Here is an 18,201-nt window from a genome sequence, read left to right on the forward strand (position 1 = left end):
CCCACACAGCCCCACGTCCCTCCACTCCTGGAGCCCACAACCTTATCCCTAACTGCTCTTCTCTACTCCTTTTGACCAAATCCAAATTGTGCAAACAATGGCTTTGGATTTGTAAGAAAAATCCTTTATACTTCAAGAGAACTATCTTTGACCAGCTACAGTGGCCCCTGCCCTTAACTGGGTTTTGTTTTTCATGGTTTTGGCAGTCAACCTCGGTCTGGATGCAGATGATACTCCTCCTAACATAGTGTCAGACGACCAGTAGTAGCCTAATGTTATGTGACAATGCCTACCTCATTCACCTCCCTTCATTGCACCACACAGGCATTTTGTCATCTCACGCTGTCACAAGAAGGGTTTATTTTATTATTAATTATTGCTATTATTCTCTTACTATGCCTAATTTATAAACTAAACTTTATCATAGGTATGTATGTATAGGAAACAATATAATCCATTTAGGGCTTGGTACTATCTGGCTTCAGGGGGTTGTGAAACGTATCCTCCCACTGATAAGGGGGGAACCACTATATTCCCCAAACCAGCTGAACTTTGGCTGACCCTTTCAGGTAAAATCTGATTAAAATTTCCATCATGTTTGGGGTGCCTGGGTGGCTCAGTCAGTTGAGTGTCTGACTTCAGCTCAGGTCAGGATCTTGCAGTTTGTGAGTTCGAGCCCCTCATTGGGCTCTGTGCTGACAGCTCAGAGCCTGGAGCCTGTTTCAGATTCTGTGTCTCCCTCTCTCTGCCCCTTCCTTGCTCATGCTCTGTCTCTCTCTGTCTCTCAAAAATGAATAAACGTTAAAAAAAATTAAAAAAAAATTTTCGCCATGGTTGCCCATATTATAATGCTCCTTTGGAGCCTTCTCACGTCCAGCATTTTGTAATAAAGGCTTATGCTAATGATGAACTGGTTTTCGAACATCGTTTCTGTTCTGTTGTACAAGAGGATGATATGTGCTGTATGGCAGTTTTTAAACCTTGTGTTGTTGAATGGTTGATGATGGAAATTAGAACCAGTAAATGAAGAAAGATGTTTTCAAAATGACTTCAGTCAGGAGCCCAGGAAGAAATAGCCAGCACACTTAAAAGACCGAATGGAAAAGAATTTTAATGAAATGACTATTTACAGAAATGTGGGCAGAGGATGGTATTAAACCAGCAATAAAAGGAAGCCCTTACTAACCCAAGGCCCAGAGACATGGATAAGAGGCTGACAGAATCTTGACCACGGAGTAACTCAGCTGCTATCAAAACCATGAAGCAGGAGGAGGATGGGGGTCAAATATCCAGGTCCCACTGTCCTCCTACCCTCTGATCCCCTGCCTTTATCTACTGATGGCTGAAGATGGTGGGATACCAGAAGGCAAGGTAGCCCAATGAAGCAGAATTAAGAGGTGAGCCTCCCAGGACAGAGATTGGCAGAGACGATCTGAGTGGGCAAATGGAAGTATTGTCTCCAGTTGGGCTCCTGGGAAACAGATTCCCGCAAACAGATAGGAGGGCAAAATAGGAAGGTACTCTCGAAGGAACTGTGATTGGACAGAGCAAAACTTGAGCTGTAATGCAGCGGCAACAAATGCCCCAGCTGATTCCTGCAAGTGTCTGCTGCTGAGACAGGTCTTTGGAGATGTCCTGAATTGGGACAAGTGGCCTGGGCTTTTGTTCTCAGCTTTACCAATCTTTGGATGCTGTGTGCCCCTGAGGAGAGGGCATCTCAGGTGAGGCAGCTCCCTTCAGCCAGGGGCAGTTCTCAGGTAGAGAGTTCTCAGGCTAGGAGCTTTCTGGCAGTCAACACGGGTGGCCTCTGAGGAGCGAGGACCCGATCCTGAAGGGGGACCCACGTGGTCATAACAGAGTCTATTATAAGCATCTCCTGGAAAAAAGCAATTCAGAAAAGTAGCTATTTGGGGCACTAGGGAGTTGAATATCCCGATTATTAAAAAAATGTGGTTAATAATTACTTGTAAAAATAATTTTAATTGTTTTTTAATCATTTTAACTCTACGAAACACCTTGAGAAAGCATTATCTTAGTTTCAGTTAAACTGCATCAACGCTGACTCGTTTTTCTGTGAAGCTGGACTTCTGAGGATTTACCAATAACTTCAAAACAAAACCTGTCAACCGATGAAAGACAAAATTGCAAAATAAAATGGGTGCATTTATTTGGGGTCTTAGGGATTGCAATCCCTAAGGTTAGGTTGAAATTGAGTGTGCTCCTGAGAGGAAAAGAGGTTAGAGTTTTTAAAAGGAAAGAGGGGATTTACATAAATTGCTTTTCCCCCCTTTTTAATGGTTAATTTATCGATTTTGAGAGAAAGAGAGAGGGGGCAGGGGAGGGGCAGAGAGAGAGGGAGAGAGAGAATCCCAAGCAGCCTCTGCACTGATAGCAGAACACGGGGCTCGATCTCAGGAACCGTAACATCATGACCTGAGCAGAAATCGTGAGTTGAACGGTTAACCGACTGAGCCACCCAGGAGCCCCTAAATTGTTGTGAACAAGATCGGATTGGTGCTGGTATAGCTATATTTACACTAACCTATATGTGATTGATTGCTAGGGCTAGTGACAGGGGGAAAGTCCATTTATGTCCAGTTTAACACATAACAGAAGCCCGAGTGCAGCAAAAATTTTGAGAATTTAACACAGAAGATGTACATAAGCCTCACTTCCTCAATGTCCTCCTGGCTCTTTTAAATAATCCTCTTAGCAATGCTTACTCCATTTTATTCTATTACCAAACCTAATCAGGAACAGACATCCAACCTCATGAGGATTCTTTTCCCAGGAGGCAGAGCTATGCCCTCTCACTACCCACCCCCCATTTCTATCTTTATTTCTTTTTTATTTTTATTTTTTCAAAAATTGTTTTAGACACTACAACTCCTAGTCCATGACCTGGGCAGAACACAATGTGACTGCAGTAACACCTTGCTCCTTGGAATGTATATGTAGACAAGTTACAAAGGTGAAAGGAGAGGTAACCACATAGGGAAATAAAATAACCAAATGCTTTACCCTTAAAAAAATAAAACAGTCAGGACTGGAGCTGATTCTCTAGAGCAGTACAGTGACCCAAAAGGAAAGGCATATATCAGATTAGTCACACTAGATGAAAATCTACTAAAAAGTCGGAAGTCTAGGGCACTGGGTGGCTCAGTCAGTTAAGCATCCAACTTTGGCTTAGGTCATGATTGCAGTTTGTGAGTTCCTGAGTTTGGGCTCCAAGTAGGGCTCTGTGCTGACGGCTCAAAGCCTGGATTGTCTCCCTCTCCTTCTGCCCCTCCCCTACTCATGCTCCCACGCTCGCTCACTCTCTCTCTCTCTCTGTCTTTCAAAAAATTAACATTAAAAAAATTTTTTTAAAAACAAAGTCTTTTTCAATTTGCATAATCAACCTGCAATTCTGGTACAGATCTGAGTAAGAAGCTGGACCCCTCAGGTGGTGGCGAGAAAACCAAGGACATTTCTCACACATTATTTAAAAGCTGAGCAAAAGCACAAGGCAGATCTGAGTGTTGTAGACACAAAGGTCTTGCCTCATGACGTTTCCTAAAAACACAGGGAAAAGTATCTCTAAAAAACAGTTTTCAGAAAGAACCAGGGGAATGTTTTCAAAAAGATTTCCTTGGTAAGCTCAAGAATGATGCATTGAGACAGAAGCAGAAAATCAAAAATAGTGTGAGATCAAGTGAAAAATGACTGACGTCAGAAGAGAATTAAAGAAAATCCAAACTGTAAGAGAAGAAGTAAAGCTGTAATGTTTGCCACTGACCCTGCAAAACCAGTGACCAGGAAAACAAATTTGCTCTTTAAGAACATAAAGAAAAGGGGGCAAAAACTGATGAAAGAGACAGTGACAGATGGAATGGAAATACTAAGGATGGAAATATTGGCTAAGGAAACCCAAGAATACTGAAAACATCAATAATCACCTAAATAATAAAGACAAATTTATCTAAATTAAAAAAAAAAAGAGTCTGCAAATAAAACATATGGGGTATGCAGAAGCTTGTCACGGAGGTGGCCTTATGTTTATTTCCGTCACTCTTGCTACAAGTCACAGAAAAGAAAGATAGTTAGAGAAAATGTAAGGAATGTTGAGCATCTAGACCTCTCAATGAACAGGAAGATTTAGTTACATACACATAATAGTTTAGCGTGTAGATTTTAAGATTCTTCCTGAATTGGAAACCAGTTCAGTGAATTTTTAGCACTGTAACATTTAGAAAGTTTATCTCTGGAGACTTGTGGTTTCCATTCTGACATGTAAAGAGCTTGGAGGTCATCACTCTCCTCCCACAAGGAAACTGGGGATGAAAACAAATGCTTAAAAAAACAAAACAAAACAAAACAAAAAACCCTCCTCTTAGAGTCATGAGAGAATTGAGGTCACAGGGATGGCCACTGCCGTGACAATTTGAGAGAGATGAACAAAGAGAATCACCTAGAGTATCACCTGCTGCACGAGCTAATAGCAGGAGCTCTAAACCGCAGTGGAGGGATTGCTGGAGGGTCAGAGTCGATGACCTTGAGAGCTAAAAGCTCTGGTGGCTTGTCTTAAGAGGGTCTCCACCCTTTCATAAGTTTTGCCTCCTGGGGCTCCACCAGATTTTCCTTGTGAAAATTGGAAGAAAATCCCCTGTACTTCCAGCAGGGGGAAGAAGAAAAGTAACCATCTTGGAATATGCCCAGAGCATTCAGTTTTCCTTAACAAAGGCGTGTCCTCCAGGGAAACTATTTTACCAGAGCCTAACCAACATGGGGGAGGGGAAGTGCCCAAGCCTGGTACTTTCCAGCCTTCCTGTCTCACTTGAGGGGTAGGAAGAAGGAAAACAACTCTTGATTTCGGCTCAGGTCATGATCCCAGGGTCACAGGATCAAGCCCCATGTCGGGCTCTGTGCTGAGCATGGAGCCTGCTTAAGGTTCTCTTTCTCTCTCCTTCAGTCCCTCTCCCCAACTCACTCTCTATATATAAAACTAAAAAAATAAAAGTAAATAAAAAAAAGATTTAAAAAATATGGTGTGGGTTTCTCCAGGTATATAAGGGTTCTTTAAGGACGCTCAGAAGAGTTTTATAGATTTTTTCAAATACATTTTATAATTAAACAGAGAATTCTCTAGTAAGACTTCATTCTATAAATCATATATCGTTATATAAATGTAGATAAATTACTATAGATTATAGATACATAGATATATCTACTTATATATTATATTTAGATATATATGAAAAGAATCATTTTTTTTTAATTTTTTTTTTAATGTTTATTTATTTTTGAGACAGAGAGAGACAGAGCATGAACGGGGGAGGGTCAGAGAGAGGGAGACACAGAATCTGAAACAGGCTCCAGGCTCTGAGCTATCAGCACAGAGCCCGACGCGGGGCTCGAACTCACGGACAGTGAGATCGTGACCTGAGCCAAAGTCGGCCGCCCAACCCACTGAGCCACCCAGGCGCCCCGAAAAGAATCATTTATTTGCATCTGTTTACAACTTACTTATGTTGATTAGGTTTTTTTCTCTTACTTAAACTTTTGAAAATTTGACTCATATCTCCAAAAATTTTATTTTGTTATTTCTGCATCCATGATACCTTGGGTTTTTTGTGTTTGTTTTATTTTGTGTCTTCCTTTTCCTTTTTTAGTCAACATCTGTTATTTTCTGCCTTGCACCTCTCCCTTCTGAAAACACACTACTCCTTCATATATCTTATAGAAAATTCTTCTTCTTTCACTGCAATTTCTTCATTCAAAGAGGAGATGTTACATTGCAACAGAACCCACACCACAGACAGTAGCTGATCGACCCAGAATTACCGAAGAGGTGTCTGCAAAAATTTTCATTCTTGGCTTTCTTTCCCTGACAATAGTGTCAATGAATTATGCAACATTTTCCCAGAATTATGTGCATATCAAATAGAAGCTATTTTTCCTGAAGAACATCAGAAAACGTACAGGGCATTTCTATGGCTATAGGCAGCCCACAGTCCATAGTAAATGGGCTCAATTTGAAATTTTACAGATAAAGGATATTAACTAACCTTAAAAACTGCTCTAAAACTTTTGTATATAAAATCTTGGACATGTATTTCAGTGAATTTGTTTTAGATGGTTTCTAATCCAGACGTCTTTCTTCCCAACTGGATTATACCTGCCTTGAATGAGGAATTAGAACACCAATGCACAAGGCTCTCAGTGGCTTTAAAAAAAATGGCATACTTTCTTTGTTAAATTATAATTATATTTTTAATTTGAATGCTTTAATATATTAAAAGGAATAATTTGCATTTTCTAAATGAAAGAATATTATATTATCTGATGCATCACAATTCTCAATAGTTTAAAAAGATAAATAATTCATCGTAACATTAAAAAAATAAGGTTAGAACTCAGAAAAAGAATTTTTAAAGTATAGCAGTGGTGTGTTTACTACTAAGTCAAGAACTTAAAGATAAGCTATTAAGAATATACAATCTGCAGCCAATTAAACTGTGCTCTTTCCCCATGGGGGCCCAGTGTGCAATGGCTGCAAACAGCAGCCTCCTTGGTAGTGTATGCAGTCTATTGATTGTCTGGGTTGCCCTAAGGGACCTTGGAAACAGCCCTTTCCAGTGGACATTGATGTTTGACCTCATGATATCTCCAATCTAGGCTCCAGACAGGTACGTGGGGTGCCTTTGGAAAGCCCCAGGGCACAATGGCCAGGGTCCACGTTGGCCAAGCATCATGTCCATCTGTACCAAGTTGCAGAACAAGGATCATGTGATTGACACCCTACACAGGGCCAAATTCAAGTTCCGTGGCCACCAGATGATCCACATTTCCAAGAAGTAGGGCTTTACTAAGCCCATTTAATGCAAATGAATTTGAAGACATGGTGGCTGAAAAGCAGCTCATCCCAGATGGCTGTGGGGTCAAATACATCCCTAGTTGTGGCCCCTTGGATGAATAGAGCAGTCTCTGAACTGATGAGAACCTCAGCATGAGGTTCATGCTTGTTAAATTATTAACATGCTATTCATGCTTACCAATAAATCCTACTTCCTGGCAAAAAAAAAAAAAAATATATATATATATATATAGCAATATATAAAGCAAAATATATATATATGTATATGTATATATATATATACATATATATATATTTAAGAATCAAGACCATTGAAAAGAAATGATCTAGACATCCTTACATATGAATGTGTACTTGATAAATGCTTATTACCGTAATAAAACCATTCAACACTGAGTAAATGTTTACTCCAAAAATTTTATGGAAAATTATTCCTTGAAGTTTTGTAAAATTTGTACGAACTATTTTGATCAGTTGCTAAATAATTATACAACCAAATACTGTTTGAACATAAATATAAAAACACACCTGCAAATTATTTTAAAGCAGCAAAGGAAAGTTCAGTTATTACTGCAGACAGGAGCAAGTTACAAATCACTTAGGTTATCCAATGACTCTTCTGGTAAGGGGGGACAGTAAAGAATCTTGAGGGGAGGTTAAATCAGAAGACAAGCAACCACTTTGTTGTGTATTTCCATTGTCACAAATAGATCTGGTGGGTCTCTAAATTCTTCAAACACTTAATTTAATTGATTGAGTTTAAGTGACTCATAAAATGCATCAAGCTGTATTTCATCCAACTTGTGAATCATGAGATCTATTATTAGTTCTTAAAAAGCTCTGCAGAATATATCTGCCTCTATCCCATTTCGAATTCTTAACCTTAGACAATAACTAAAGTATTTTCCATAACTTTCATAAACTTCTGTTTACTGCTACTTCTTAAGCAATGAAATGTTTTGTTTTTTACAAAGAACCAAACCCTGAGCAAGGGGGAAAAAAAATTCATTTCTTCATAAATGAGCCAAAGATGGCCTCGGCATATTGACTCCTAGATTGTTTATATCTTCACTTCAGACTGAGACCTGTTATTTCAAAAGTTCACAAAGCACAAAATGTAAACTTCTACAGATTCAATTATTTTAAAAATGGCACCAAAAAAGCAGATTTGAGTCATTTAGAACCCTTCTACTTTATATCATTGCAAAACTTCACCAGGCATCTGCTGGCCATTAAGATATAGCCACATGATGATAAGACCCCACATGCTGTAGCCCTTCTGACCCAGGGACTCCAAACGGTGCTGCTGAGTGATAACACCTGAAAGCAAGAAGTCCTTTCTCTGATTCCCCCCTCGGCCCCACCTCCAGGAGTTCCCTTCCCTCCTCTCTCCTAGATAGTGGCCCCCTCTGTGAGCCTCTGGACAGCCTCCCACTGTGAGACACTTTCCCCTCTCAGGAAACCTTGTCCAAGCTCTGCCCAATTTTGTTGTGTAGGCATATCTTTTTCCTTGGATTAGTCCCCAAGTCTTTTAAACCCTGACACGCACTATCAGTTTAGCGCTGTTAAAAATCTTACTTGCAAGAAATCTAATTTCTGCTTTTAATGACTTGCCTTTTAGATTGGTGGAGAGTTTGAGCGGCCAGCCTCTGAAGAAGAAATTGCTGACACTGTTGGAAAAATGACTCTGGAGCATTGACAGGAAGACAATGGTATGTGTCACATCTGAAGGTGAAGGTCTCTTGTGTGTGACAAAAGTGACTAGCAGTAGTCTGTCCAATTGGGATATGGAATATGCTCTTTACTTGTCTATAACTTGTAAGTTAAACTCTACATCAAATCAGATAACCAAAAAAACTCTCAGCCTGACTATACGTCTTTATTTCCTGCAGCAACATCTTCATGGAGATACAACACAATATATGATTGTACTATCAACTATTGTCAAGTATTGATTTTAGAAAAACACACTATTTAAAAAATTTTGTATATTTATTGGTATAACTACATAAGTAGTACCAGTTTTGTTTTGCATTGCACTCATAGAAAGACAAGCATGATAAATTTAGTGCCATAAAAATAAGATAATTCTCCCAAGAAAATCTTATGATTCCTCTTATTAGAGGAGAGCTCATTTATACCAGTGTTCTATTAGCCCAGGTTTTTGGGTTTTTTTAATTAATTAATTAATTAATTTTTAAATGTTTGTTTATTTTTGAGAGCGAGAGAGCACAAGCAGGGGAGGGGCAGAGAGTGACAGAAGATCCAAAGCAGGCTCTGATCTGTCAGCACAAAGCTCCATGTGGGGCTTGAAACCACGAATCGTGACATCATGACCTGAGCTGAAGTCTAACGTTCAACCAACTGAGCCACCTAGGCACACCAAGGCCAGGTTTCTCAAATATCTGCCACCACCCAATGCAGGACTCTTGTTGTTTTATCAGAATTGTAATGATTTTCTGGTCTCACTGCATTTGTCTTATTGCATCAGAGCACTTTGCTCAGATCACCTTTGCAGTATTGATCGCATGAGTTATAGTTAATTGCTAGCCTCCAGAAGGCAGTGGGCTCCTTGGGTGCAGAGAAGACAACATCCATTCTGGTATCCCCATCACATCCTGCTGAGCCAGGCACACAGAAGCTACCAATATATTTTTACTGATTTGCTTCAGTGAATTGTTGTTAAGCTTCCTCAAGTCCTTTTTGGTAGTAAGTTATACAAAACATAAGTAGTAGAATAAATATTTTACTATCCTTCTTCTAGTAGAACATAGGAGCCTATACTATTTTTTATAACTAAGAATTTCATAAAGAATACTAAATGTCAATACATACTCATTCCCTCAACAAAATGTGCTGAAAACCTACTATTTATAAATGACTATTGTAAGTACTAGGGGGAAACGATAAATATGACAAAAGCTTAAGGAATAGTGAGAAAGAAATAATTGATCATATCAGGAGTCTATTGATTGGCTCTGACTTTCCTGTGCCTCCTCAGAGTATGATAAATCAGAAGAATGGTAGTGAATATGGTCACATTCTTTGTCCTTTAACTGAATCTCTTCAAGCACCCAAAGGAGGCCTGGAAATAAATGCCATTTAGGTAAATAGAGGTGAAGGTTGGAGTAAAGCACAAATCTATTTCCCATAATAAAAACAACAACAACAACCTCATTTTGATAGTAAGAGGCTTATGAAACTAAAGCCAAAGTTATTAGGGATCATGTAGCAAGTCTTTATTCAGGTACTAGGTTTGACTGGCTCCAGAAAATCTAGAAGATATCCGGGAATTCATGACTCCAGGGTTCCAGTCTATGTATCCCCCCTGACCTCAGGAGAGTCACTCTTTCTTGGTATTTTATGTGAAGCTGTAGACAATGTGCAAAAGAGATTGTAAGCACTAATATTTGGTAACCCCCTTCTTCTTTCCCTACCTTACTAAATATTAAATGATTATTTCATATCCATACTTTCCTACAAAAGAAGTATAGATTCAATACCTGATGTTAGAAAACAGATTTACACTGAAAATAAAATACAGTAGTTTTACTCAATGTAATGGTTAGTATTACTCACAAGGGAAAATTCAACGCCCAAATCATATTCTCTCTTATCTTAAAGCAATGGGAAATAGATGGAAAACACTGTCTGGGAATGGTACTTAGAAAGGATATCTAACTAGGCTCACAAGATAGCCAGATTCCTGTAGTCTTTTCAGACACAACATTTCTTTAATAGACTAAGATATTGTTTTTAGGATACTGAATTTAGTTGGGGACAACTAAATGCTTCTACATCTAAATTTAAAATAACTTCTTTTCTATGGAAGAAAAACAACTTTTTTTTAAAAACCAGCCTTTGGGTTGCTATTCTCAAGTCACAGTGGTAAAGCCAACTGAAAAGCCTGCCTATCCTACTTCTTTGCCCCGCAGCTGCCCTGTAGCGCTCCTCTGGGCTTGGAATAGCAGACAGGTTGCAGAGTCAGCCTCAACCACCTCACCCTTCCCTCCTCGCCTCTCCTCCTCCTCCTCACCTGTTCTCAGCACATGCAGGCCTTCTGCCTCCCAAGAGTCTCCTGTGTTTAAGCCCACCTCAGGGCCTTTGCATTTGCCATTCACCCTGCCTACACGCTTTTCTTCTGGATTTTGCACGTCTGTTTCCCTGTCATCAAGTCCCAGTGCCCATGTTGCCACCTCAGAAGAGTCATCCCTAACTTGCCAGTCTGTAGTACAAACTCCCAATGTGGCCACTTTCTTTCCATTGCTTTGTTTTGTTCTCTTCACGATACTTCCTAAGATCTGAAATTCTTAGCATATTACTTTATTTACCGTCTATTTCCCCTGCTATAATGTAAGATCTAAGAGACCAAGGATCTTGTCTATCTTGTACATTAGTTGCTTTTCAAAAAATACTTGTTGAATGGATGAATGAATGAACATGATTCCATCTTACTTTAAAAAATCTCCAAAAAAAGATAACATTTTTAACTGTCTAGTTGCACTAATTGTAAGGAAGTTTTTTTTTAAACAATTTTTTTAGGTTTATTTATTTATTTATTTATTTATTTATTTATTTATTTATTCTGAAAGAGAGAGAGAGAGAGAGAGCGTGCATGTGCACAAGCAGGGGGAAGGGCAGAGAGAGAGGGAGAGGGAATCCCAAGAAGGCTCTGCACTATCAGCACAGAGCCTGATGCGGGGCTCCAACTCCTAAGCTGGGATATCATGATCCCAGCCAGAACCAAGAGTCAGGCACTCAACCAGTTGGGCCACCCAGGCACCCCAGGAAGGTTTTTCTGCTTTTGTTTTTTCCCAATACCTATTTCAAAATCTTTTTAGTTATTACTTTTTTTTACTTATTCTGTTCTTAGAGAAAATATCACATATCTGAAAAATTTTTTCCCAGATTAAGTAATTTTAGTTTCTTTAGTCTCCTTTCTTGGGATTTATGCATTAATATTCTAACAATGCAGTTGTCTGGTTCTCCCCTGAATCCTATTCAAGTTTTATATCTTGCTTTAAAATTTAGAAGCCTGTAAAACTAGCCATTATATGAATAATGTTCTGACCAGTGTTGAATGCATATGAATTGTCATTTAATACACAAAAGGGGTAGACTGCTATCTAATAGCAATTGGTTTCCTTCATCTTTTTCTAGTAAAAATTAGAATTTATTACTACAGTATACTTTCATGTCAAAATATTAAATTAAAGTTGCATTCCTTATAGTCATAATTTCCTATTGTCCTCATTTTTGAAAAGAAATAAGGAATGCTTCATATTTCCAGACTTTAAAATATAGCTAAGTAACCTTTAAAAATGTGAGTAACCATAAACAAATGTTTTCTTCAGATCCTAATTGACAATTAATCCCCTTTTGTCCTTCCTTCTTTGTCATGAGCTTCAACAATATTATGTTCAATTTGTTGAATGGTGTCTGTCATCTGGGCTGCACAAATCCAATCAACGGCATTTGACATTCTAGAGATGTTTGTGGCCTGCTAGACTCCACATCACCTTTGGAGCACAGTCTCTTAAAGAATCCAAAAGAGATTAAAGTCTCTGTTCATGAATATGGTTAGACAGTTATTTGCTCTGCATGTGGAAAGAATATCATCATGTGGTAACAAGACCTCTGATAGTAGCCACATTCTTTCTGATACTAAATAGATTGCATAGAAAAGAGTGAAAGGTTTTCTGAGAATGGTATTTCATTTGTCCCATTTTTTTTGTTGAAAATGAGTATCTGTCTTGCCTTTTATATTTTTATCAGTCTTTACTGTATAACGCTTTTGAAGCGACCAGAATCTGAAGACTTATGGGTAAAAAGTATATAAGGCAGAGAGAGAAATCTTCCCATTATGCAAAAAAAAAAAAAAAAAAAAAAAAAATGACTATCACTGATGCATCTTAATACGTGATTATTATTTAATGACATCTTTGCTCTTTTTCTTTGTTTACATGGAGGCTGTGTGTGTGTGTGTGTGTGTGTGTGTGTGTGTGTTTACGTACACAGGATTTCTGAGCAGATTCAAATGAGAAAAGAGAATGGCTCCCAAATGCAATCTTCCTGGTTGTATTTATTTGAACTACCATTGCATGATCCACCTTGTTTGAACACAGCCATCAACATTAATCCGTCTCACGCCCTCTGTGTCTAGCTAAACCATTTATTTACTTGGTTTCCAGAGTCTTTCATACTTGGGCCTTAAAGTATCCAAATTTAATTTTCCAATAAACTCACAATACATATTCTCCAGTAGTGTGCTGCACCCTGAGGTGGTCATTCCTATGAACATACTTCTTACTCCTTCTTTCTCCCCTGCTGTCTTATATACGCTTCCCCCTCTTGCCCAGAAAATGTCTCCTTCCCATCACAGTTCCCATCCCTCAAATTCCAGACCATGTTTCATTTCTTCCCTGATTTGCATCCTTCTCACTCCTAGTAACCCAACGTCCTCTACCCAGATCAAGTCCCTGTTAGTTTTCCTCTTCCTAGAATCTCAGAATAGTTTAAAATTCAGCATTTAGGTACATGTGTACTATTTGTTATTTCATACATACTATTCATATTATTCATATCCCTCAAATTTATCTAAAAATTCCTAAAAATCAAAACACCATGTCTTAAACTTTTTCTCTTCCAAAACACACAACACAGGATGGCTTTTGGCCTGGAATGTGTAGAAGGGGGATTCCAAGCATCTCTCAAGCCTATTAGCACTATATAGAGAGTTGGTGGTAAAGAATGTGTCTGTTGATCGATTTGTTATAAGTACATTTTAAATTATTACATTTTTAATGTTTACTTATTTTGAGAGAGTGCATGTGTGAGTGGGGGAGGGGCAGAGAGCGAGAGAAAATCCTCAACAGGCCCTACACTCAGCACAGAGCCTGATATGGGGCTCGATCCCATGAAATGTGAGATCATGACATGAGTGGAAATCAAGAGTCAGACGCTTAACCCACTGAGCCACCCAGGCACCCCTTAAATTATTATGTTTTAGGGGCGCCTGGGTGGCTCAGTCGGTTGAGCGTCCGACTTCGGCTCAGGCCATGATCTCGCAGTCTGTGAGTTTGAGCCCCGCGTCGGGCTCTGTGCTGACAGCTCAGAGCCTGGAGCCTGCCTCGGATTCTGTGTCTCCCTCTCTCTCTGCTCCTCCTGTGCTCATGCTTTGTCTCTGTCTCTGTCAAAAGTAAATAAACATTAAAAAAAAAATTATTATGTTTTAAGTGATGAAAAGAAATGACAACAATGGTGTGGAGAGAGGGGACACAGTACTTTGGACAAGGACATGGCAAAAATACAGAAGCCCAAAGTAGCAATTTTGGGGGCTTAATAATTTTTGAAAGTATTTGCAAGTATATAATGCACTATATTATCTGTTTAGAAACATTTAGTGATTGGTATAAATCACCTCCACAAGCCATTTATAAGCCTGCAAGCCAACGGTACGTGGTTTGTCTGGCCATGAGATGAAATGTTGGATATTAGTCCTCACCAGAAGGATTAGCATCTCCTGAACACAGACCAGCCAGAGCCTATCACAGTTATTGTCTAATAAGTACTTAGTGAATTAATCAACTAATGAATTTCTAAATATTTAAACTAGGAGCATTGATACTGAATTGGTGCTAGCTATTTAGGCTTAACTTTATTTATTTTTTTGTTTTATTTATTTATTTTTTAATGTTCATTTTATTTTTGAGACAGAGAGACAGAGCAAGAGTGGGGGAGGGGCAGAGAGAGCAAACAAACAAACAAAGTTTCCGTTAGAAGAAAGAGTAACTCATTATCATTTAACACTGGACAATAACTTGAGCCTATGGTAATGTTACTCCAGAATGGACATGTCAGTCCATAAGCCTGGGAGGCAGAACCAAAATTAAGAGATGTGTTCAAGGACAGAACGTTAAAAATGTAAGTGATATGAGCCAAGTGGTACGAGTAAAGGTGATAGCAGCTGATAAGGATAAGCTTGCAGTATATAATTGCTCCTCCAGCTACGACCATCATCAATATCATTACCACGTGGTTATCAACCATAGTGTCTATCTAGGTGGTGGACAACTGACCACTGACAGAAAACCAAGGCACTGGGAAGGTTGGGGGTCCAATTCTTCAAGCACAAACCAGGAAATCCCTTCAACAGGACTCATGGTAACAAGGACAGAGCAAGAGCCACAGCAAGATAGAGTTACTGACCCAGGGGTCCTCAATGCCCAGCACGAGGGTCCCTCCTGTAACACATGGCATGATTAACTCTGTGGGAAGAAGGGAATGCAGACATGGGGTTGGAGGTTAAATAGGCTCAGTGGCCAAAAGTTTTAGAACTGTGAAGAATGGCAAGTTGGGCAGGCCATTGCAATAAACAAAGTTATATGGCTGAGTTTAACATTTTTAAATTATTAACTTCTTGATTCAGAATGTATAGTCTACAAATTCCATGAGGGCAGATACCACATCCATTTTGTTCACTGTGCATCCCATGCCCAGAACTATGCTAGGTACAGAGAAGACATTAAATAAATATTTGTTAAAGGAATAAATAACCAACTGTTAATAATCACTGATTAATTCAACTCTAGTTTTCTTTGTACTCATATTGCATTGGGTATCAAAAAGCTTTAAGTTTAGTATATGGTGACTGGTTACACACAGCATATAGTTGTTTTTCTGAAGCCAATGCTAACATTTCAAGTAGATCCAATTTCCGATCATCCTAGAGACGTACGTTCCTGGCATCTTTTCCTCTTAGAAGAGAAAAAAAAATTTTTTTTTTTTTTTTTTTGCCTATTCTTTTGGCTTCTTTTTATTCTCATTTTTACAATAAAAAAATCTAATCTACTCTACATAAAGCAGTCAGTACAAATCTACCAAAAGAGCAAATCTAACCTCACCATTTTCCTGTTTAAACCCTTCTGTAAAAGGTTACCATTGGCATTTGAATGCATCGCATATGCAGAACCCAGAAACTCCCACCCCCCACCCCGGAAATGGAGAATGAGTGCCCAGCCTTACCTACCACTCTTAGTTCCTCTTACCATTGTGCTCTTTCTTTCCTCTGACCTTTGAACATATTCTGTCTAGACAACATTTCCTCTTTCTTTTCCATCTACCAAACTCCTATACACTCTTCAATCTCAGAGGAAGGGAAGGCCTTTCTGGACTCTCCCCTACACTAGGTTATGTCTCTATCTTAGTCTGTTTTCACTGTTATAACAAAAATACCATAGACTGGGTGGCTTGTGAACAACAGAAGTTTATTTCGTACAGTTCTGGAGGTTGAAAGTTCCAAGATCGAGGAGCTGGCAGATTTAGAGTCTGGTGAGAGCCCACTCCCTGGTTTACAGACGCCTCTTCTCACATGGCAGAAGGGCCTAGGGAGCTCCCTGGGGCCTCTTTTATAAGGGCACTAATTTCATTCACAAGGACTCTGCCCTCCTGACCAAATCACCTCACAAACTCTCCATCTCCAAATATCATCACACTGGGGTTTAGATTCCAATATATGAATTTTAGAAGACACAAAAATTCAGTCTATAGCAGCTTGCTTGATATTTCTACTCATGGTCAGGTATGGTGGGGATAATGATCTATAAAATACATCACACTTGATTATTCTTGTTTAATTCTGTTTCCCCCACCGACTTGGTACTGTAGGTGCCATAAGAGGAAGGCCTCTATCTGCCTTCTTCATAGATGACTCCCCTGTGCCTAACAGAATCGGGCAACTTGTATAAAATAAACTCCTGAATAAATGAATGATTGATGTGTGACATCACTGGGGCTGCATTCTCCCAACCTCTATTCTGCCTACTTTTTCCCCAGCCCTCTGTATTTTGAAGCCAAATATTTTGTAAAGGTCAATTTGTATCAAGTTAATAATCTTCCCTGTAACCATCTAACCGGACACTCTAGTGCTTATTATTATATTTAAAGCTTTTTATGGTCTTTATCTTTTAAACTAATTTTAATATTAGAAGAACATTTCAAAACAGAAATATGTAGTCACTTCTAACAACTAGAAACATATGCTTTAAAAATAAATGTATAGTCAAAATTCAGGAAGAAAAATAATAACACAATTTGGTAGATTATTAGATTACTAGACTCCATCTGTTTAAATAATGCTTGTGGATAATATTTGGTCTATCTGCTTATTTATTACTTTCCAATTCTGACTTTTGTGATTAATGATGTGATCTTAATGAACACTTAAAAATAATAAATGAAAGTATTTAATAATGTATTTTTGTTATTACATTATAATCATAAGAGAAAATCAGGCTAATTAAGAGTATTCTAGAATGTTAACATAATTTTATTTTTCTTTCAACTTTAATGATAACTAAGGTCTGACTTATTCAAAGATGTATTATCTCATAATAATATGCACAGATCTCATTCATGCTTGCATTATTCAATCTGCCTGAATTAATCTGTCACTTTTAATAATATGCTCAATATTTCAGCATCTTCAATTATTTCCACCTAGTAGTCTTTTGCCCTGTAAGTTATTAAATCAATAGTGTCTTGCAGCAAAAGATTATACTAAACACATTTTGAATGAATTTTAAGAAAAACTGGAAAAGCACTTAAAAATATGAGATAGACTTAGTATAAAACGAAAACTCCAGAAAAAATGAAAAATAGACATTATTTCTCCTAAATTGACACATAGTTCTTATGTGTACATATGTGAAAAAGAGTTATCAGTATGGAAACCAATTACATGATGCTAAATCATATTTTAAAATATAATTTTATCTGACATGGCTATTTCTCTTAAAATTTTGTTAAAAAGCTATCATAAAAAATTTCTGAAGTACATTATGAAGTATTTGAAAAAGCAATAAAAAATAACTCTGTCTGCACCCTGTATTTTGATGAAAAGTAGATTATCCTAAATATAATTGTCATCTGGGAATAGATACATTATCATTTTCTTCCTATGACTCACTTCTGCGTCATATGTGGCCTGAGTTCTTTTATTTTCTTTTTTCAACTGAGATGGCACTCATGGCCCCAGGAGTGGAAAGCAAAGAAACCAATAGTCTTTATTAAAGGTCAGTCTTAGTCATAGACAAAGGAGATGGACATCCGTGGGGTATGATTTCAGAGGCATCAAGCAAGGTTCCTGTTTCTAAAATATCTTCTCATCAATTCCAAAAATGTATTCCACAAGATCTATTATTTCAGTTAGGGTTAAGACCAAAAGTATGAGTTCTCCAAAGACAAGACACTTTGACTTAAATTGATGTTTACTGTCAAAGTGAACCCTTCTGGATAGATGTAGATAGTTTGTATTAGGAAAGGCAGAGAAGAGAGGGAGCAGGATA

General features: G+C 38.2%; 1 non-coding gene across 1 annotated transcript; it reads left to right on the top strand.

Annotated features, from left to right (window-relative positions):
* Window positions 1-6,480: 6,480 nt before the first annotated feature.
* On the top strand, window positions 6,481-6,610 carry LOC122220854. Its single transcript, XR_006203021.1, has one exon. It is a non-coding gene; the product is annotated as a small nucleolar RNA SNORA70 (small nucleolar RNA).
* Window positions 6,611-18,201: the final 11,591 nt, after the last annotated feature.

Source organism: Panthera leo, chromosome B2 (assembly GCF_018350215.1).
Source record: "Panthera leo isolate Ple1 chromosome B2, P.leo_Ple1_pat1.1, whole genome shotgun sequence".
In the NCBI taxonomy this organism is placed as follows: Eukaryota; Metazoa; Chordata; class Mammalia; order Carnivora; family Felidae; genus Panthera; species Panthera leo.